Source organism: Myxine glutinosa, chromosome 4, assembly GCF_964187855.1.
Source record: "Myxine glutinosa chromosome 4, kmMyxGlut1.1, whole genome shotgun sequence".
Classification (NCBI taxonomy): domain Eukaryota; kingdom Metazoa; phylum Chordata; class Myxini; order Myxiniformes; family Myxinidae; genus Myxine; species Myxine glutinosa.
The window spans coordinates 12,838,695-12,858,705 of NC_136264.1; the positions used below are offsets into that span (position 1 = coordinate 12,838,695).

At 43.7% G+C, this 20,011-nt stretch overlaps 1 protein-coding gene across 3 annotated transcripts in view; it reads right to left on the bottom strand.

The window, feature by feature from the left end:
- Window positions 1–20,011, bottom strand: part of LOC137424441 (uncharacterized) — a 106,252-nt gene that overhangs the window by 76,734 nt on the left and 9,507 nt on the right. The window lies entirely within an intron of this gene.

Below are 20,011 nucleotides of genomic sequence, written 5' to 3' on the forward strand. Positions count from 1 at the left end.
TTCTCCCCAGGTGCAGCTCCAGCTTCCGCATTACTCCAGCTTTCACACCAGTGTTGACATTTGTTGAGTCTCCTCCAATGGCCCACAAGGTCTTATCAAAACCCCTCTCTTTCAGCCAGGCAAACAGGACCTTAGCAATCTGCTCCGCATGTGACTCCTCTTTAGTTGCTTTCTCTGGGGTAAAGTGGAACAGATAGTAGCTACCAGGCTCACTAACAACAGTATAGTGTTCTTCCTTGATCTTTGCAGGAAAAGATTGGTCATTGCCCTCAGCTTCCATCATCACATTGGTCAGGTCAATCCACCCATCAAAGAGGATGCAGGAGATCCCCCCCTACTCCCTGCACTTCTCATCAAACTCTTCCCCCAGCTCTGTCATCAACTTCTCCTGTGCTCTATTGACCTTGTTCTTATCAATCACTTTACTTGTATTGTCTTCTGTGATGATTCCTGCATCAATCAGAGCTGCAGTTGCTATCGCTGCAGTTGGCCTCAGCCCTATGCCATGCCATACCTTACACTAGCAAGGGCAATGTTTGGAATCTCATCATAGTTTTTCTGGACCTTTGCTGAAGCTGCAGGCTCAGTGTCAGTTTCAGGGAAGAGCTCAACTTCAGTGACAAACTCATCTTCAGCACTACTTCTCTCCAATTCCAGATCCTCATCACCATCTGACAAAAATCTCTCAACATCCTTCCTGGCTGCCTTCTCTGCTGCTGCAGCATTTTCCTCCTTGCTCCTTCTCCTTTGCTCTGCATTCTTTTTATTTTCCTGCCTTTCCAATGTCCTCACCTGTCTCTTGTGCTCTGGCAGATCAGGGCTCCCCATTTGGTGGGGTCCTTTACTTCCAACCTTCTCTTGCTGTCCCTTAATGTAGGCAAGATCTTTCACAGGAATCATTTTCGCTCTGCTGCAGGAACAGTTAATGTGGGCTTGGATCACGCAGCCCACACAGCCCTCACAGCCTCCCCCCTCACAACTGGTAATCTGACACTTGCAAGTCAAAATATCAAATAACTTGTCTAACTTGACAATGAACCTCTCTTTGGCATCAAGTTTGCCCTTCCCAAGAGAAAACTTCACTGCCTGATTCCAGACCTCCTTGAGCTTGGACATGATGTTCACCTTTTCATTGATAACAGGAGGCTTGAAAAGAGCATTAGCTTTGCTCCACTGACAAATCAGACCAGGGTAGATGTCAGACACGAGAAGAGAAGACGGATGGATAAGGATTGCCAACCTCCTCAACATCGAGCTTTCAGCAACAAGATGGCTACAACTGCCGTCCCAACAGGAAGTTACCAAAATAAAAGCCTGAACTTCAAAATAAAAAACTTCTCTTTTTTCCAGAAGAATAGCAATATAATCAAAAATTTAATAATAATCAACTGCAAATTGATGTAGGTTAGGGTTATCAGAATTTTTAAAAAACCTCAGATTTGTGTTCTACACACCAAAATACGTAATATGAACACCCCTCTCGATTGATTTCCAAAAAAAAAAAAGTATGGCCCGCCCTACGCGACCTACTCTCCAGCCCATCTCAGGAAGTGGAACCTCATTTTAAATAATTGCCAGCAATATACGGACAGCTAGCTACTCTCCAGCCCATCTCAGGAAGTGGAACCTCATTTTAAATAATTCCCAGCAATATACGGACAGCTTGCTACTCTCCAGCCCATCTCAGGAAGTGGAACCTCATTTTAAATCATTCCCAGCAATATACGGACAGCTAGCGACTCTCCAGCCCATCTCAGGAAGTGGCACCTCATTTTAAATCATTCCCAGCAATATACGGACAGCTTGCTACTCTCCAGCCCATCTCAGGAAGTGGAACCTCATTTTAAATAATTCCCAGCAATATACGGACAGCTTGCTACTCTCCAGCCCATCTCAGGAAGTGGAACCTCATTTTAAATCATTCCCAGCAATATACGGACAGCTAGCTACTCTCCAGCCCATCTCAGGAAGTGGCACCTCATTTTAAATCATTCCCAGCAATATACGGACAGCTAGCGACTCTCCAGCCCATCTCAGGAAGTGGAACCTCATTTTAAATCATTCCCAGCACTATACTGACAGCTAGCTACTCTCCAGCCCATCTCAGTAAGTGGAACCTCATTTTAAATAATTCCCAGCAATATACGGACAGCTAGCTACTCTCCAGCCCATCTCAGTAAGTTGAACCTCATTTTAAATCATTCCCAGCAATATACGGACAGCTAGCTACTCTCCAGCCCATTTCAGGAAGTGGGACCTCATTTTAAATCATTCCCAGGAATATACTGACAGCTAGCTACTCTCCAGCCCATCTCAGGAAGTGATACCTCATTTTAAATCATTCCCAGGAATATACTGACAGCTAGCTACTCTCCAGCCCATCTCAGGAAGTGGCACCTCATTTTAAATAATTCCCAGGAATATACTGACAGCTAGCTACTCTCCAGCCCATCTCAGGAAGTGGACCTCATTTTAAATCATTCCCAGGAATATACTGACAGCTAGCTACTCTCCAGCCCATCTCAGGAAGTGGACCTCATTTTAAATCATTCCCAGGAATATACGGACAGCTAGCTACTCTCCAGCCCATCTCAGGAAGTGGACCTCATTTTAAATCATTCCCAGGAATATACGGACAGCTAGCTACTCTCCAGCCCATCTCAGGAAGTGGAACCTCATTTTAAATAATTCACAGCAATATACGGACAGCTAGCGACTCTCCAGCGCATCTCAGGAAGTGGAACCTCATTTTAAATAATTCCCAGCAATATACTGACAGCTAGCGACTCTCCAGCGCATCTCAGGAAGTGGAACCTCATTTTAAATCATTCCCAGCAATATACGGACACCGAGCTATTCTCCAGCCCATCTCAGGAAGTTGAACCTCATTTTAAATAATTCCCAGGAATATACTGACAGCTAACTACTCTCCAGCCCATCTCAGGAAGTGGAACCTCATTTTAAATAATTCACAGCAATATACTGACAGCTAGCTACTCTCCAGCCCATCTCAGGAAGTGGACCCTCATTTTAAATCATTCCCAGCAATATACAGACAGCAAGCGACTCTCCAGCCCATCTCAGGAAATGGAACCTCATTTTAAATCATTCCCAGCAATATACTGACAGCTAGCTACTCTCCAGCCCATCTCAGGAAGTGGAACCTCATTTTAAATAATTCACAGCAATATACAGACACCGAGCTACTCTCCAGCCCATCTCAGGAAATGGAACCTCATTTTAAATCATTCCCAGCAATATACGGACAGCTAGCTACTCTCCAGCCCATCTCAGGAAGTGGAACCTCATTTTAAATCATTCCCAGCAATATACGGACAGCTAGCTACTCTCCAGCCCATCTCAGGAAGTGGAACCTCATTTTAAATAATTCACAGCAATATACAGACAGCTAGTTACTCTCCAGCCCATCTCAGGAAGTGGAACCTCATTTTAAATCATTCCCAGGAATATACAGACAGCTAGCTACTCTCCAGCCCATCTCAGGAAGTGGAACCTCATTTTAAATCATTCCCAGCACTATACGGACAGCTAGCTACTCTCCAGCCCATCTCAGGAAGTGGAACCTCATTTTAAATAATTCACAGCAATATACTGACAGCTAGCGACTCTCCAGCCCATCTCAGGAAGTGGAACCTCATTTTAAATAATTCACAGCAATATACTGACAGCTAGCTACTCTCCAGCCCATCTCAGGAAGTGGAACCTCATTTTAAATAATTCACAGCAATATACGGACAGCTAGCGACTCTCCAGCCCATCTCAGGAAGTGGAACCTCATTTTTAATCATTCACAGCAATATACAGACAGCTAGCTACTCTCCAGCCCATCTCAGGAAGTGGAACCTCATTTTAAATCATTCCCAGCACTATACGGACAGCTAGCTACTCTCCAGCCCATCTCAGGAAGTGGAACCTCATTTTAAATAATTCACAGCAATATACTGACAGCTAGCGACTCTCCAGCCCATCTCAGGAAGTGGAACCTCATTTTAAATAATTCACAGCAATATACTGACAGCTAGCTACTCTCCAGCCCATCTCAGGAAGTGGAACCTCATTTTAAATAATTCACAGCAATATACGGACAGCTAGCGACTCTCCAGCCCATCTCAGGAAGTGGAACCTCATTTTTAATCATTCACAGCAATATACAGACAGCTAGCTACTCTCCAGCCCATCTCAGGAAGTGGAACCTCATTTTAAATAATTCACAGCAATATACAGACAGCTAGCGACTCTCCAGCCCATCTCAGGAAGTGGAACCTCATTTTAAATAATTCACAGCACTATACGGACAGCTAGTTACTCTCCAGCCCATCTCAGGAAGTGGAACCTCATTTTAAATAATTCCCAGCACTATACGGACAGCTAGCGACTCTCCAGCCCATCTCAGGAAGTGGAACCTCATTTTAAATAATTCACAGCAATATACGGACAGCTAGCTACTCTCCAGCCCATCTCAGGAAGTGGAACCTCATTTTAAATCATTCACAGCAATATACTGACAGCTAGCTACTCACCAGCCCATCTCAGGAAGTTGAACCTCATTTTAAATAATTCCCAGGAATATACTGACAGCTAGCTACTCTCCAGCCCATCTCAGGAAGTTGAACCTCATTTTAAATCATTCCCAGCAATATACTGACAGCTAGCTACTCACCAGCCCATCTCAGGAAGTTGAACCTCATTTTAAATAATTCCCAGGAATATACTGACAGCTAGCTACTCACCAGCCCATCTCAGGAAGTTGAACCTCATTTTAAATAATTCCCAGGAATATACTGACAGCTAGCTACTCTCCAGCCCATCTCAGGAAGTTGAACCTCATTTTAAATCATTCACAGCAATATACTGACAGCTAGCTACTCACCAGCCCATCTCAGGAAGTTGAACCTCATTTTAAATAATTCCCAGGAATATACTGACAGCTAGCTACTCTCCAGCCCATCTCAGGAAGTGGTACCTCATTTTAAATCATTCCCAGGAATATACTGACACCGAGCTACTCTCCAGCCCATCTCAGGAAATGGAACCTCATTTTAAATCATTCCCAGCAATATACTGACAGCTAGCTACTCTCCAGCCCATCTCAGGAAGTTGAACCTCATTTTAAATCATTCCCAGCAATATACTGACAGCAAGCGACGCTCCAGCCCATCTCAGGAAGTGGAACCTCATTTTAAATCATTCCCAGGAATATACTGACAGCCAGCTACTCTCCAGCCCATCTCAGGAAATGGAACCTCATTTTAAATCATTCCCAGGAATATACTGACAGCTAGCTACTCTCCAGCCCATCTCAGGAAGTTGAACCTCATTTTAAATCATTCCCAGGAATATACTGACAGCCAGCTACTCTCCAGCCCATCTCAGGAAATGGAACCTCATTTTAAATCATTCCCAGCAATATACTGACAGCTAGCTACTCTCCAGCCCATCTCAGGAAGTTGAACCTCATTTTAAATCATTCCCAGCAATATACTGACAGCTAGCTACTCTCCAGCCCATCTCAGGAAGTTGAACCTCATTTTAAATCATTCCCAGCAATATACTGACAGCTAGCTACTCTCCAGCCCATCTCAGGAAGTGGAACCTCATTTTAAATCATTCCCAGCAATATACGGACAGCTAGCTACTCTCCAGCCCATCTCAGGAAGTGGAACCTCATTTTAAATCATTCACAGCAATATACGGACAGCTAGCTACTCTCCAGCCCATCTCAGGAAGTGGAACCTCATTTTAAATCATTCCCAGCAATATATGGACAGCTAGCTACTCTCCAGCCCATCTCAGGAAGTGGAACCTCATTTTAAATCATTCCCAGCAATATACGGACAGCTAGCTACTCTCCAGCCCATCTCAGGAAGTGGAACCTCATTTTAAATCATTCCCAGCAATATATGGACAGCTAGCTACTCTCCAGCCCATCTCAGGAAGTGGACCCTCATTTTAAATCATTCCCAGCAATATATGGACAGCTAGCTACTCTCCAGCCCATCTCAGGAAGTGGACCCTCATTTTAAATCATTCCCAGCAATATATGGACAGCTAGCTACTCTCCAGCCCATCTCAGGAAGTTGAACCTCATTTTAAATCATTCCCAGCAATATATGGACAGCTAGCTACTCTCCAGCCCATCTCAGGAAGTGGACCCTCATTTTAAATCATTCCCAGCAATATATGGACAGCTAGCTACTCTCCAGCCCATCTCAGGAAGTGGACCCTCATTTTAAATCATTCCCAGCAATATATGGACAGCTAGCTACTCTCCAGCCCATCTCAGGAAGTGGACCCTCATTTTAAATCATTCCCAGCAATATATGGACAGCTAGCTACTCTCCAGCCCATCTCAGGAAGTTGAACCTCATTTTAAATCATTCCCAGCAATATACGGACAGCTAGCTACTCTCCAGCCCATCTCAGGAAGTGGAACCTCATTTTAAATCATTCCCAGCAATATATGGACAGCTAGCTACTCTCCAGCCCATCTCAGGAAGTGGACCCTCATTTTAAATCATTCCCAGCAATATATGGACAGCTAGCTACTCTCCAGCCCATCTCAGGAAGTGGACCCTCATTTTAAATCATTCCCAGCAATATACGGACAGCTAGCTACTCTCCAGCCCATCTCAGGAAGTTGAACCTCATTTTAAATCATTCCCAGCAATATACTGACAGCTAGCTACTCTCCAGCCCATCTCAGGAAGTTGAACCTCATTTTAAATCATTCCCAGCAATATACTGACAGCTAGCTACTCTCCAGCCCATCTCAGGAAGTGGAACCTCATTTTAAATCATTCCCAGCAATATACGGACAGCTAGCTACTCTCCAGCCCATCTCAGGAAGTGGAACCTCATTTTAAATCATTCCCAGCAATATATGGACAGCTAGCTACTCTCCAGCCCATCTCAGGAAGTGGAACCTCATTTTAAATCATTCCCAGCAATATACGGACAGCTAGCTACTCTCCAGCCCATCTCAGGAAGTTGAACCTCATTTTAAATCATTCCCAGCAATATACTGACAGCTAGCCACTCTCCAGCCCATCTCAGGAAGTGGAACCTCATTTTAAATAATTCCCAGCAATATACGGACAGCTTGCTACTCTCCAGCCCATCTCAGGAAGTGGAACCTCATTTTAAATCATTCCCAGCAATATACTGACAGCTAGCTACTCTCCAGCCCATCTCAGGAAGTGGAACCTCATTTTAAATAATTCACAGCAATATACTGACAGCTAGTTACTCTCCAGCCCATCTCAGGAAGTTGAACCTCATTTTAAATCATTCACAGCAATATACGGACAGCTAGTTACTCTCCAGCCCATCTCAGGAAGTTGAACCTCATTTTAAATCATTCCCAGCAACATACGGACAGCTAGTTACTCTCCAGCCCATCTCAGGAAGTTGAACCTCATTTTAAATCATTCCCAGCAATATACTGACAGCTAGCTACTCTCCAGCCCATCTCAGGAAGTGGACCCTCATTTTAAATCATTCCCAGGAATATACGGACAGCTAGCTACTCTCCAGCCCACCTCAGGAAGTGGACCCTCATTTTAAATCATTCCCAGGAATATACTGACAGCTAGCTACTCTCCAGCCCATCTCAGGAAGTGGACCCTCATTTTAAATCATTCCCAGGAATATACTGACAGCTAGCTACTCTCCAGCCCACCTCAGGAAGTGGAACCTCATTTTAAATAATTCACAGCAATATACGGACAGCTAGCTACTCTCCAGCCCACCTCAGGAAGTGGACCCTCATTTTAAATCATTCCCAGGAATATACTGACAGCTAGCTACTCTCCAGCCCATCTCAGGAAGTGGACCCTCATTTTAAATCATTCCCAGGAATATACTGACAGCTAGCTACTCTCCAGCCCACCTCAGGAAGTGGACCCTCATTTTAAATCATTCCCAGCAATATACGGACAGCTAGCGACTCTCCAGCCCATCTCAGGAAGTGGAACTTCATTTTAAATAATTCCCAGCAATATACAGACAGCTAGCTACTCTCCAGCCCATCTCAGGAAGTTGAACCTCATTTTAAATAATTCCCAGCAATATACAGACAGCTAGTTACTCTCCAGCCCATCTCAGGAAGTGGAACCTTATTTTAAATTATTCCCAGCAATATACTGACAGCTAGTTACTCTCCAGCCCATCTCAGGAAGTGGACCCTCATTTTAAATCATTCCCAGGAATATACTGACAGCTAGCTACTCTCCAGCCCATCTCAGGAAGTGGACCCTCATTTTAAATCATTCCCAGGAATATACTGACAGCTAGCTACTCTCCAGCCCACCTCAGGAAGTGGACCCTCATTTTAAATCATTCCCAGCAATATACGGACAGCTAGCGACTCTCCAGCCCATCTCAGGAAGTGGAACTTCATTTTAAATAATTCCCAGCAATATACAGACAGCTAGCTACTCTCCAGCCCATCTCAGGAAGTTGAACCTCATTTTAAATAATTCCCAGCAATATACAGACAGCTAGCTACTCTCCAGCCCATCTCAGGAAGTGGTACCTCATTTTAAATCATTCCCAGCAATATACGGACAGCGAGTTACTCTCCAGCCCATCTCAGGAAGTGGAACCTTATTTTAAATTATTCCCAGCAATATACTGACAGCTAGCTACTCTCCAGCCCATCTCAGGAAGTGGAACCTCATTTTAAATAATTCACAGCAATATACTGACAGCTAGCGACTCTCCAGCCCATCTCAGGAAGTGGAACCTCATTTTAAATAATTCACAGCAATATACTGACAGCTAACTACTCTCCAGCGCATCTCAGGAAGTGGAACCTCATTTTAAATCATTCCCAGCAATATACTGACAGCTAGCTACTCTCCAGCCCATCTCAGTAAGTGGAACCTCATTTTAAATCATTCCCAGCAATATACGGACAGCTAGCTACTCTCCAGCCCATCTCAGTAAGTGGAACCTCATTTTAAATAATTCACAGCAATATACGGACAGCTAGCTACTCTCCAGCCCATCTCAGTAAGTGGAACCTCATTTTAAATAATTCACAGCAATATACGGACAGCTAGTTACTCTCCAGCCCATCTCAGGAAGTGGAACTTCATTTTAAATTATTCCCAGCAATATACTGACAGCTAGTTACTCTCCAGCCCATCTCAGTAAGTGGAACCTCATTTTAAATAATTCCTAGCACTATACGGACACCGACCTACTCTCCAGCCCATCTCAGGAAGTGGAACCTCATTTTAAATAATTCCCAGCAATATACGGACAGCTAGCTACTCTCCAGCCCATCTCAGGAAGTTGAACCTCATTTTAAATAATTCCTAGCACTATACGGACACCGACCTACTCTCCAGCCCATCTCAGGAAGTGGAACCTCATTTTAAATCATTCCCAGCAATATACGGACAGCTAGCTACTCTCCAGCCCATCTCAGTAAGTGGAACCTCATTTTAAATAATTCCTAGCACTATACGGACACCGACCTACTCTCCAGCCCATCTCAGGAAGTGGAACCTCATTTTAAATCATTCCCAGCAATATACGGACAGCTAGCTACTCTCCAGCCCATCTCAGGAAGTGGCACCTCATTTTAAATAATTCCCAGCAATATACTGACAGCTAGCTACTCTCCAGCCCATCTCAGGAAGTTGAACCTCATTTTAAATAATTCCCAGCAATATACTGACAGCTAGCTACTCTCCAGCCCATCTCAGGAAGTGGCACCTCATTTTAAATAATTCCCAGCAATATACTGACAGCTAGCTACTCTCCAGCCCATCTCAGGAAGTTGAACCTCATTTTAAATCATTGCCAGCAATATACGGACAGCTAGCTACTCTCCAGCCCATCTCAGGAAGTGGAACCTCATTTTAAATAATTCCCAGCAATATACTGACAGCTAGCTACTCTCCAGCCCATCTCAGGAAGTTGAACCTCATTTTAAATCATTGCCAGCAATATACGGACAGCTAGCTACTCTCCAGCCCACCTCAGGAAGTGGACCCTCATTTTAAATCATTGCCAGCAATATACGGACAGCTAGCTACTCTCCAGCCCATCTCAGGAAGTGGAACCTCATTTTAAATAATTCCCAGCAATATACTGACAGCTAGCTACTCTCCAGCCCATCTCAGGAAGTTGAACCTCATTTTAAATCATTGCCAGGAATATACTGACAGCTAGCTACTCTCCAGCCCACCTCAGGAAGTGGACCCTCATTTTAAATCATTCCCAGCAATATACGGACAGCTAGCGACTCTCCAGCCCATCTCAGGAAGTGGAACTTCATTTTAAATAATTCCCAGCAATATACAGACAGCTAGCTACTCTCCAGCCCATCTCAGGAAGTTGAACCTCATTTTAAATAATTCCCAGCAATATACAGACAGCTAGCTACTCTCCAGCCCATCTCAGGAAGTGGTACCTCATTTTAAATCATTCCCAGCAATATACGGACAGCGAGTTACTCTCCAGCCCATCTCAGGAAGTGGAACCTTATTTTAAATTATTCCCAGCAATATACTGACAGCTAGCTACTCTCCAGCCCATCTCAGGAAGTGGAACCTCATTTTAAATAATTCACAGCAATATACTGACAGCTAGCGACTCTCCAGCCCATCTCAGGAAGTGGAACCTCATTTTAAATAATTCACAGCAATATACTGACAGCTAGCTACTCTCCAGCCCATCTCAGGAAGTGGAACCTCATTTTAAATCATTCCCAGCACTATACGGACAGCTAGCTACTCTCCAGCCCATCTCAGGAAGTGGAACCTCATTTTAAATCATTCCCAGCACTATACGGACAGCTAGCTACTCTCCAGCGCATCTCAGGAAGTGGAACCTCATTTTAAATCATTCCCAGCAATATACTGACAGCTAGCTACTCTCCAGCCCATCTCAGTAAGTGGAACCTCATTTTAAATCATTCCCAGCAATATACGGACAGCTAGCTACTCTCCAGCCCATCTCAGTAAGTGGAACCTCATTTTAAATAATTCACAGCAATATACGGACAGCTAGTTACTCTCCAGCCCATCTCAGGAAGTGGAACTTCATTTTAAATTATTCCCAGCAATATACTGACAGCTAGTTACTCTCCAGCCCATCTCAGTAAGTGGAACCTCATTTTAAATAATTCCTAGCACTATACGGACACCGACCTACTCTCCAGCCCATCTCAGGAAGTGGAACCTCATTTTAAATAATTCCCAGCAATATACGGACAGCTAGCTACTCTCCAGCCCATCTCAGGAAGTTGAACCTCATTTTAAATAATTCCTAGCACTATACGGACACCGACCTACTCTCCAGCCCATCTCAGGAAGTGGAACCTCATTTTAAATCATTCCCAGCAATATACGGACAGCTAGCTACTCTCCAGCCCATCTCAGTAAGTGGAACCTCATTTTAAATAATTCCTAGCACTATACGGACACCGACCTACTCTCCAGCCCATCTCAGGAAGTGGAACCTCATTTTAAATCATTCCCAGCAATATACGGACAGCTAGCTACTCTCCAGCCCATCTCAGGAAGTGGCACCTCATTTTAAATAATTCCCAGCAATATACTGACAGCTAGCTACTCTCCAGCCCATCTCAGGAAGTTGAACCTCATTTTAAATAATTCCCAGCAATATACTGACAGCTAGCTACTCTCCAGCCCATCTCAGGAAGTGGCACCTCATTTTAAATAATTCCCAGCAATATACTGACAGCTAGCTACTCTCCAGCCCATCTCAGGAAGTTGAACCTCATTTTAAATCATTGCCAGCAATATACGGACAGCTAGCTACTCTCCAGCCCATCTCAGGAAGTGGAACCTCATTTTAAATAATTCCCAGCAATATACTGACAGCTAGCTACTCTCCAGCCCATCTCAGGAAGTTGAACCTCATTTTAAATCATTGCCAGCAATATACGGACAGCTAGCTACTCTCCAGCCCATCTCAGGAAGTGGAACCTCATTTTAAATCATTCCCAGCAATATACGGACAGCTAGCTACTCTCCAGCCCATCTCAGGAAGTGGAACCTCATTTTAAATCATTCCCAGCAATATACGGACAGCTAGCTACTCTCCAGCCCATCTCAGGAAGTGGAACCTCATTTTAAATAATTCCCAGCAATATACTGACAGCTAGCTACTCTCCAGCCCATCTCAGGAAGTGGCACCTCATTTTAAATAATTCCCAGCAATATACTGACAGCTAGCTACTCTCCAGCCCATCTCAGGAAGTGGAACCTCATTTTAAATCATTGCCAGCAATATACGGACAGCTAGCTACTCTCCAGCCCATCTCAGGAAGTTGAACCTCATTTTAAATCATTGCCAGCAATATACGGACAGCTAGCTACTCTCCAGCCCATCTCAGGAAGTGGAACCTCATTTTAAATAATTCACAGCAATATACGGACAGCTAGTTACTCTCCAGCCCATCTCAGGAAGTGGAACTTCATTTTAAATTATTCCCAGCAATATACGGACAGCTAGCTACTCTCCAGCCCATCTCAGGAAGTGGAACCTCATTTTAAATAATTCCTAGCACTATACGGACAGCTAGTTACTCTCCAGCCCATCTCAGGAAGTGGAACCTCATTTTAAATAATTCACAGCAATATACGGACAGCTAGTTACTCTCCAGCCCATCTCAGGAAGTGGAACCTCATTTTAAATAATTCACAGCAATATACGGACAGCTAGTTACTCTCCAGCCCATCTCAGGAAGTGGAACCTCATTTTAAATAATTCACAGCAATATACGGACAGCTAGTTACTCTCCAGCCCATCTCAGGAAGTGGAACCTCATTTTAAATAATTCACAGCAATATACGGACAGCTAGTTACTCTCCAGCCCATCTCAGGAAGTGGAACCTCATTTTAAATAATTCACAGCAATATACTGACAGCTAGTTACTCTCCAGCCCATCTCAGGAAGTGGAACCTCATTTTAAATAATTCCCAGCAATATACGGACACCGACCTACTCTCCAGCCCATCTCAGGAAGTGGAACCTCATTAGGAATCATTCTCACTGACCACATGTGCACATAACCCCCTCGTCCTCAAAAAACATGCCTTCTACATGGATGCAGATCTAGGTTTTAAACCCCGACAGCTAGAAAAATGATCACCCACCCATGCTCCATCACCCACCCATTTCTCTCCCAATTTCCTATCTTGTTCCTGCCATCGTGTCATGCATCTTCCAGCTTCTGTACAGTCCTGCTCCCGGTCATTCATACAGGATGTCATCTTAGCACAACCACACACCTCCCTTTTCCCCTTTTAGAATTTATGATCTACAACTCAACTTATTTATTATTTTATTATCTTTTATTTATTATATATTATTTTATCATCTTCGCATATCCTCGCTTCATCCACTTGTTTCTCAAATTCCCAGCATCAGTACACATGCTTCTCAACACTGCTAATCAGCTTGATAGGCCGAGACAAGTGTCCTCTGCCTAAATGCAAGTTCAGTGCTGGCAAAACCGCATGGAAAGGATTACACTGGGTGGTTTGCCTTTGCTTTCCCAGCGGTAATCAGAGTAGGATGCCAGCGATGATTTGCATACTCTTCGCCAAAAGACACCGTGGGATACTGAATCAATGCCAACACCATTTATGTCAAACAATTAATGCCAGCACAATGGACAGCCGGCATAACGGCCATGCCGAGCTCATGGTGGTCCAGTGCACTGGGGGACAGAGCCCAGACTAAACCGTTTGAGGTAAGAAAGTTACCTTGACACCAACCTGACTGTTACCCTAATAAATCACAAGCTCTTGCAGCACCCTGCAATAACACATTCCAGCATAGTCTTATACAGTACAACAAGTGCCATGTAAGATTCCAAAGTTGTGACACTACAGTGCGGCAGAACCTGCCAAGTGGGTTGTGTCTCTCAACTCCTCTTATCAAGTTTCCGCTTTCATGTACAAGCTCACTTCAACTTCACAAAAACCACACTCACACACAATATATATATATATATATATATATATATATGGTGTATATGTATGGTGTGTATGTATGGTGTATATGTATGGTGTATAATGTATATGTACAGTCACGTGAATAAGTAAGTACACCCCATGTAAAGTTTTGACTTTAACATATTTCAACATACAGCTATTTGATCTTCATTTCAACAATATTGATAGATAAAGGTGATATAACATAACAAATATCATGAAACATTTACATTTTGTAGTCCATTGTATAATTTAAATAAACATAAATGCAAATTTCGCATGTGGAAAAAGTAAGTACACCCTTGGCTCCAATAGGTGGTAATGCCCCCTTTGGCAGAAACAACCTCAAGTACGCGTTTCTTATAACTGTCTACCAGGCTGACATCGACTGGGAGAAATTTTTGCCCACTCCTCCATGCAGAATTCTTTCAGCTGTGCGATGTTTGAGGGGTTTCTTGCATGCACAGCTCGTTTAAAATCCCCCCACAACATCTCGATGGGATTTAGATCCGGGCTTTGACTTGGCCATTCCAGAACCCTCCAATTGTTTCTTTTCAGCCATTCCTTGGTGGATTTATTGGTTTGTTTAGGGTCATTGTCATGTTGGAAGGTCCACCTTTGGTTGAGCTTCAACTTTCCGACAGATGGCCTCTCATTATCCTCAAGCACCCTCTGGTACAATGAAGAATTCATAGTGGATTCTATGATGGTGAACTGCACAGGCCCTGATGCAGCAAAGCTGCCCCAAACCATAATATTTCCACCACCATGCTTTACAGTTGGTATCAGGTTCTTGTGGTCAAATGCTGTCATTGGTTTTCGCCAAACATGTCTTCTGGTACTGTGGCCAAATAGCTCTACCTTTGACTCATCTGTCCAGAGCACATTGTTCCAGAAGTGCTGGTCTTTGCCTAAGTGTTCATTGGCAAATTTTAGTCTTGCCCTGATGTTCTTTCTGGACAGCAAAGGTTTCCTCCTGGCACACCTCCCATGTAGATCAAATTTGTGCAGCCTCTTTCTAATGGTAGACTCGTGCACTTTGACATCAACAATGGCAAGAGCTACCTGTGGGTCCTGTGATGACATCCTGGGGTTCTTAGAGACTTCTTTCAGCATCTTGCGGTCTTCTCTCGGGCTGAACTTGTTGGGGCGGCCTGGCCTGAACAAGTTGGCAGTTGTTTGGAATCTTCTCCACTTGTAGATGATCTTCCGGACAGTCGAATGATTGATTTCAAATTGTTTGGAGATCTTTTTAAATCCCTTCCCAGAGTCAAAGGCATGTATAACCTTCTTTCTGAAGGCCTCAGAGAGCTCTTTTGATCTAGGCATGGTGACGCCGCACACTTCAACAACTAAGAGCAAACCAAACTAAATGTCTGAGGTTTAAATAAGACAGGTTCCTCCAAGATCCTCTCCAACAACGTTCTAATCATTTGCACCTGAGCTGGTGCACCTGATTCTAATTTTATGTATTTGAAGTAGTGATAAATGTAGGGGTGTGCTTACTTTTTCCACATGCGAAATTTGCATTTATGTTTATTTAAATTATACAATGGACTACAAAATGTAAATGTTTCATGATATTTGTTATATTATATCACCTTTATCTATCAATATTGTTGAAATGAAGATCAAATAGCTGTATGTTGAAATATGTTGAAAACGTCAAAACTTTACATGGGGTGTACTTACTTTTTCACGTGACTGTATATATACACAGGGTGGTCCAGAAACCCTGGGCACATTTTGAAGAATGATACCCTGCAACAAACAACTAAGTTTATTTTTGTTCTTTCGTGCAAAACAAAACATGATTACTCGTTAAACATTCTAATCAGTCTACTATACATGAAACAGATCAGTTCAAATGTTCAAACTGCACTCTGAAACACTCTGACACACAGTTATGCAAGTTTAAGTCGTTGAGGCAGCAGACTCATTACGGGTGAATTGTTTCAAGTCTCTAAAGGTCGTAGGATTCCTCACATACACTTTGTATTTGAGTAAACCCCAAAGGAAGAAATCACAGGGTATTGTAAAATCACAAGACCGCGGCGGCCATTCAACCGGACCACGACGGACAATTCATTTGTCTGTAAAGTTGAAATCAAGGGCCTGGCGTACACTGGCAGCATAATGAACAGGCGCACCATCATGCATGAACCACATTTGGGCATCATAGAGTGGAAATACATGCTGCTCCAATATTAGAAGGTAATTTGCAGTATTCAAATTTTCTTGGAAAAAAATATTGGTCCAACAATGCCTCCAGAAGAAATGCCTGCCCAGACGGACACACTATCTTGATACTGGACATTGTGCTCAACAGTAAATCGTGGGTTGTCTCCAGCCCATTTCACGCTGTTATGACGATTCACAGAACCAGATAAAGTAAACTTGGATTCATCTGACCACAAGATCCTGTTCTGCAAATCATTGTCCATATCCATTAACCCAAGCAATGTCACATGCCTCAATGCGCCTGCAAAATAATCCTCAGATAGTTGGTGAATTAATCTGGGTATGTATGGTTTCGCATTAAGGTCTTTTAGTATTCTTCGAATCGATGATCGGCTTATGTTAGTGACGTTTGATAACCGACGAGTTGATAATGGTGTGTTACTGTCGAGTTATTGTTGAATGACCGCTCTGCTTTCCTCAGTTAGAACAGTACGAGGCCTACCTGGTGACTGTTTTGGAAGAATGCTGCCGATTTAATCAAACTGCTTGTTTATTTTTCCGATGGTTCTTCTGTCAATTGCGTCGGTGCCACATTCTTTGACAAGTTGTCTGTGAACTTCAGCCGAATTTCCAGATCCAGAATACAAGCGTACAGCGCGAATGTTCTGTCTCACGATATCCTCCGTCATATTAGGGCGTCTAATTCACAATGAACTGAACTAATGCAAAGACAAACGCGTGCAGCACAGTGAGCAAAGCTCACCCCGATCCATATCACGTGATGCACCTCACCCTGTTGAAGCGGTCACATCCATTTACGAGTAATCATGTTTTGTTTTGCATCAAAGAACAATAATAAACGTAGTTGTTTGTTGCAGGTATCATTCTTCAAAATGTGCCCAGGTTTTCTGGACCACCCTGTGTGTATATATGGTGAATATATACGTATACAATTATATACAATCTATACAATCTTACTATACTTCACCAAATGTCCGTCCGTCTGTCCGTCCATCCGTCTCTGTCTGTGTTTGAAGGTACCGTAAAAACTGCTGAACCGATCGCAAAGATATTTTGGGTGGATATTAGGCCCAAAAAAAATACATTTACGGTCTCTGGTCAGCGCGCGCGCGTCGATTTTGCCCCTGCGCGTCAACATTTTTTTTTTTCCAACAGTACGTACAACACAGTGCACGCCGTCTATATATAGAGCAAATTATCAATTATAGAGCACATTAAACAAACAATGCCGCGCAATTATGCGCGCCTCGCGGGAATTGCGCTGCCGGCTCATAACACATGTACTGTATATTAAAATGGCGGCGTCATGAAAACTAGGACAAACATCGTGTCAAATTAGTTCTTTTGTGGTCTAAATATGCCGCTTATTTCTGTATCTCTTGTTTGTGGAGTGAAAACTCTTCAACCTTTCGGCACTGTATCGTGTGATGGTTCGGCAAGTCTTCTTTATGTGTAAGAATCGGTGTGCCATGGGACTCTGGCCTCCGGCAGTGCTGATCAATTTGTTCTGGGCCCAGAACACGCTGGATCGAAGGTCACTGCGATGGTTGGATTATCCCCCGGCGGATTTTTCCAAGCTATCCCCGTTACGGAACAAGTTAGTGACTGTCTGGAATTCGGGAAGTATTTTAAATTCGTGGTAGACATGCCAGTTGTTCAAAAGAGGGCCGCGGTGACTAATGCTTTTGAACTCATGATGCAGTCTGCCAAAGAAAAATGCCTGCCCGTGCTCGAGACACAACACCAAAAAATGTGAAGTTCGAACTTTACAACTCCATCCTAACGTTTTTGCATGCCGGTGACCTCGGTTGGAGGAGGGAATACCTACACCTTGGAGAACATTTTGTGGGGGTTCTCTGCAATACACTTTGGTTTTTAGACCCCCATAGACCAACCCTGCAACAGCAGCTGTGTGGAGTTCCTTACATGTTGACTCTTTTATGGGATTTAATGACCCCAAAAAACATAAGCACTTTCCACAGGGACTCAACCATGATGAATTGGTGACACTATCACAGCAGCTCTGCAACATTTTCGAACAGGTATTAACATCATGATGAAAATCACTATCCTATAAATCCCTCGCCATATATTATGATTTGCCAATACCTGATTCACTGTCTGCTCTAGCTACGTGAGTCAGGCATGCAGAATGAACTGGTGTGAATGGTTCGAGGGTGCAGATTGTGTTAATTTTTTATATTGATTTATTTTCAGCCATGGTTGACAAAGGATGAATGGAGAGAGATGTTTTGTGGTTTGTGGCTGTCATGCTGCGAGGACATTCAGAAATGCTGTGTGTTGATGACAAACATAAAGTGAAAGTTGGTGAACATGGACACCCAGTTGCCGCAGTCGAGAGGGGCAAGAAAGTTCTGATAGGCCTAAACCAGTCCTTTGAGGTGTCGGGCCATGACTTTACCAAGATGACCTTGACACCTAGTGTAGTCCTTCAGATTGACATTCCAGAGACTATAGAGGGCAGTTTTTACCAGGGTCAGTCTACACTGCCTTGAAGGATTCAGTTTTCCAGTCCTCCTCACCCTTGCGCCATGTCACAGAGATGATAAAGATTCTTAAAGGTGGTGAAGAACCATTGAAGGAAGTGATGTTCTTGTATTCCGATGGTGGTCCAGACCACAGAGTAAACTACCTCTTGGTACAGCAGTCACTCATTGCATTATTCCTTCAGGGTGATTTTGATGCCGTCATTGGAGTACGAACACCACCCTGGCCATTCCTGGAAAAATCCATGTGAGCGAATCATGTCGATTTTGAATTTAGCTCTGCAGGCTGTTGGAGTCATGTGCCAGGAAATGCCACCAGAAATGGAGGCTTTGCTGGCCAAGTGCAATAGTGTTACAGACATCCGTACAGCTGCCACAAAGGACCCAGCCCTCAATGACTCACTGTCTGATAGCCTCCAGGACACCATCTGCCTGATATCATCCCTGTTCCGCCAGTTAAAGTTGAAGGACGTCCCCTTTAAATCTTTTAGTCCTGCCAATCGTGATGAAATGGATGCCCCTCATGACCATGTCCACCAGATCGATGCAGATTTGCCCCCAAAAGCCACCATGAAAGTCCTAAACAAATCAGATAGTCTGAAGAACTTTTTTGACAAGCACTGCCAAGTCAGACATGACAGTTTCTGTGTCAAAAAGTGTTCTGATCCTGGATGTCAATTCCACAAAGCCCCAAGACTGCCAGAAGCTGAGTTTGAAAAGCTCCATCACCTTCCCGATCCCATCATGGCTGCTGATGGACTCCACTACAAGGGGTTTACTGAAGTGTATGGAACTCCGACAACTGAACGTGACCGCCCATCACTCAAAGAAGGACAAAAGACGGCCCATGGACTACCCTTTAATCCATCCGCACAAATGTCAGCACGTGTCAAAAGAACAGTTTCTTGTCAGGAGTGTGATAAACCTAGGGTCGTTCATGCAGCACGAAAGCTAAAACAGGAGCAACTAGATCAGCTGGATGCTGCCCTGAGTCAAGTTGACTACACTTGTGGGACAGACCTTGAAGACTTTGTGCCACATGATTTAGATCCTGAGGGAGAGCATATTTTGAAGAGAGTGTTTGTGAGGAAGGATCTGCAATGTGTTCAGCCAGTTGAAGTGACCTACTATTCTTCTGGGGTGCCCGCAGCAGTCTGTTATCATTGTGCATCGGGAGATGATTTGCTGAGTGGACCTCAAGCTCAGGACATATACCCAATATGTCACACCTGCAAAGCTACTCCAACGAAGTCAACCATTTTGAAAAGAAAAAGGAAGTTTATAAACTTCTAATATTTAAC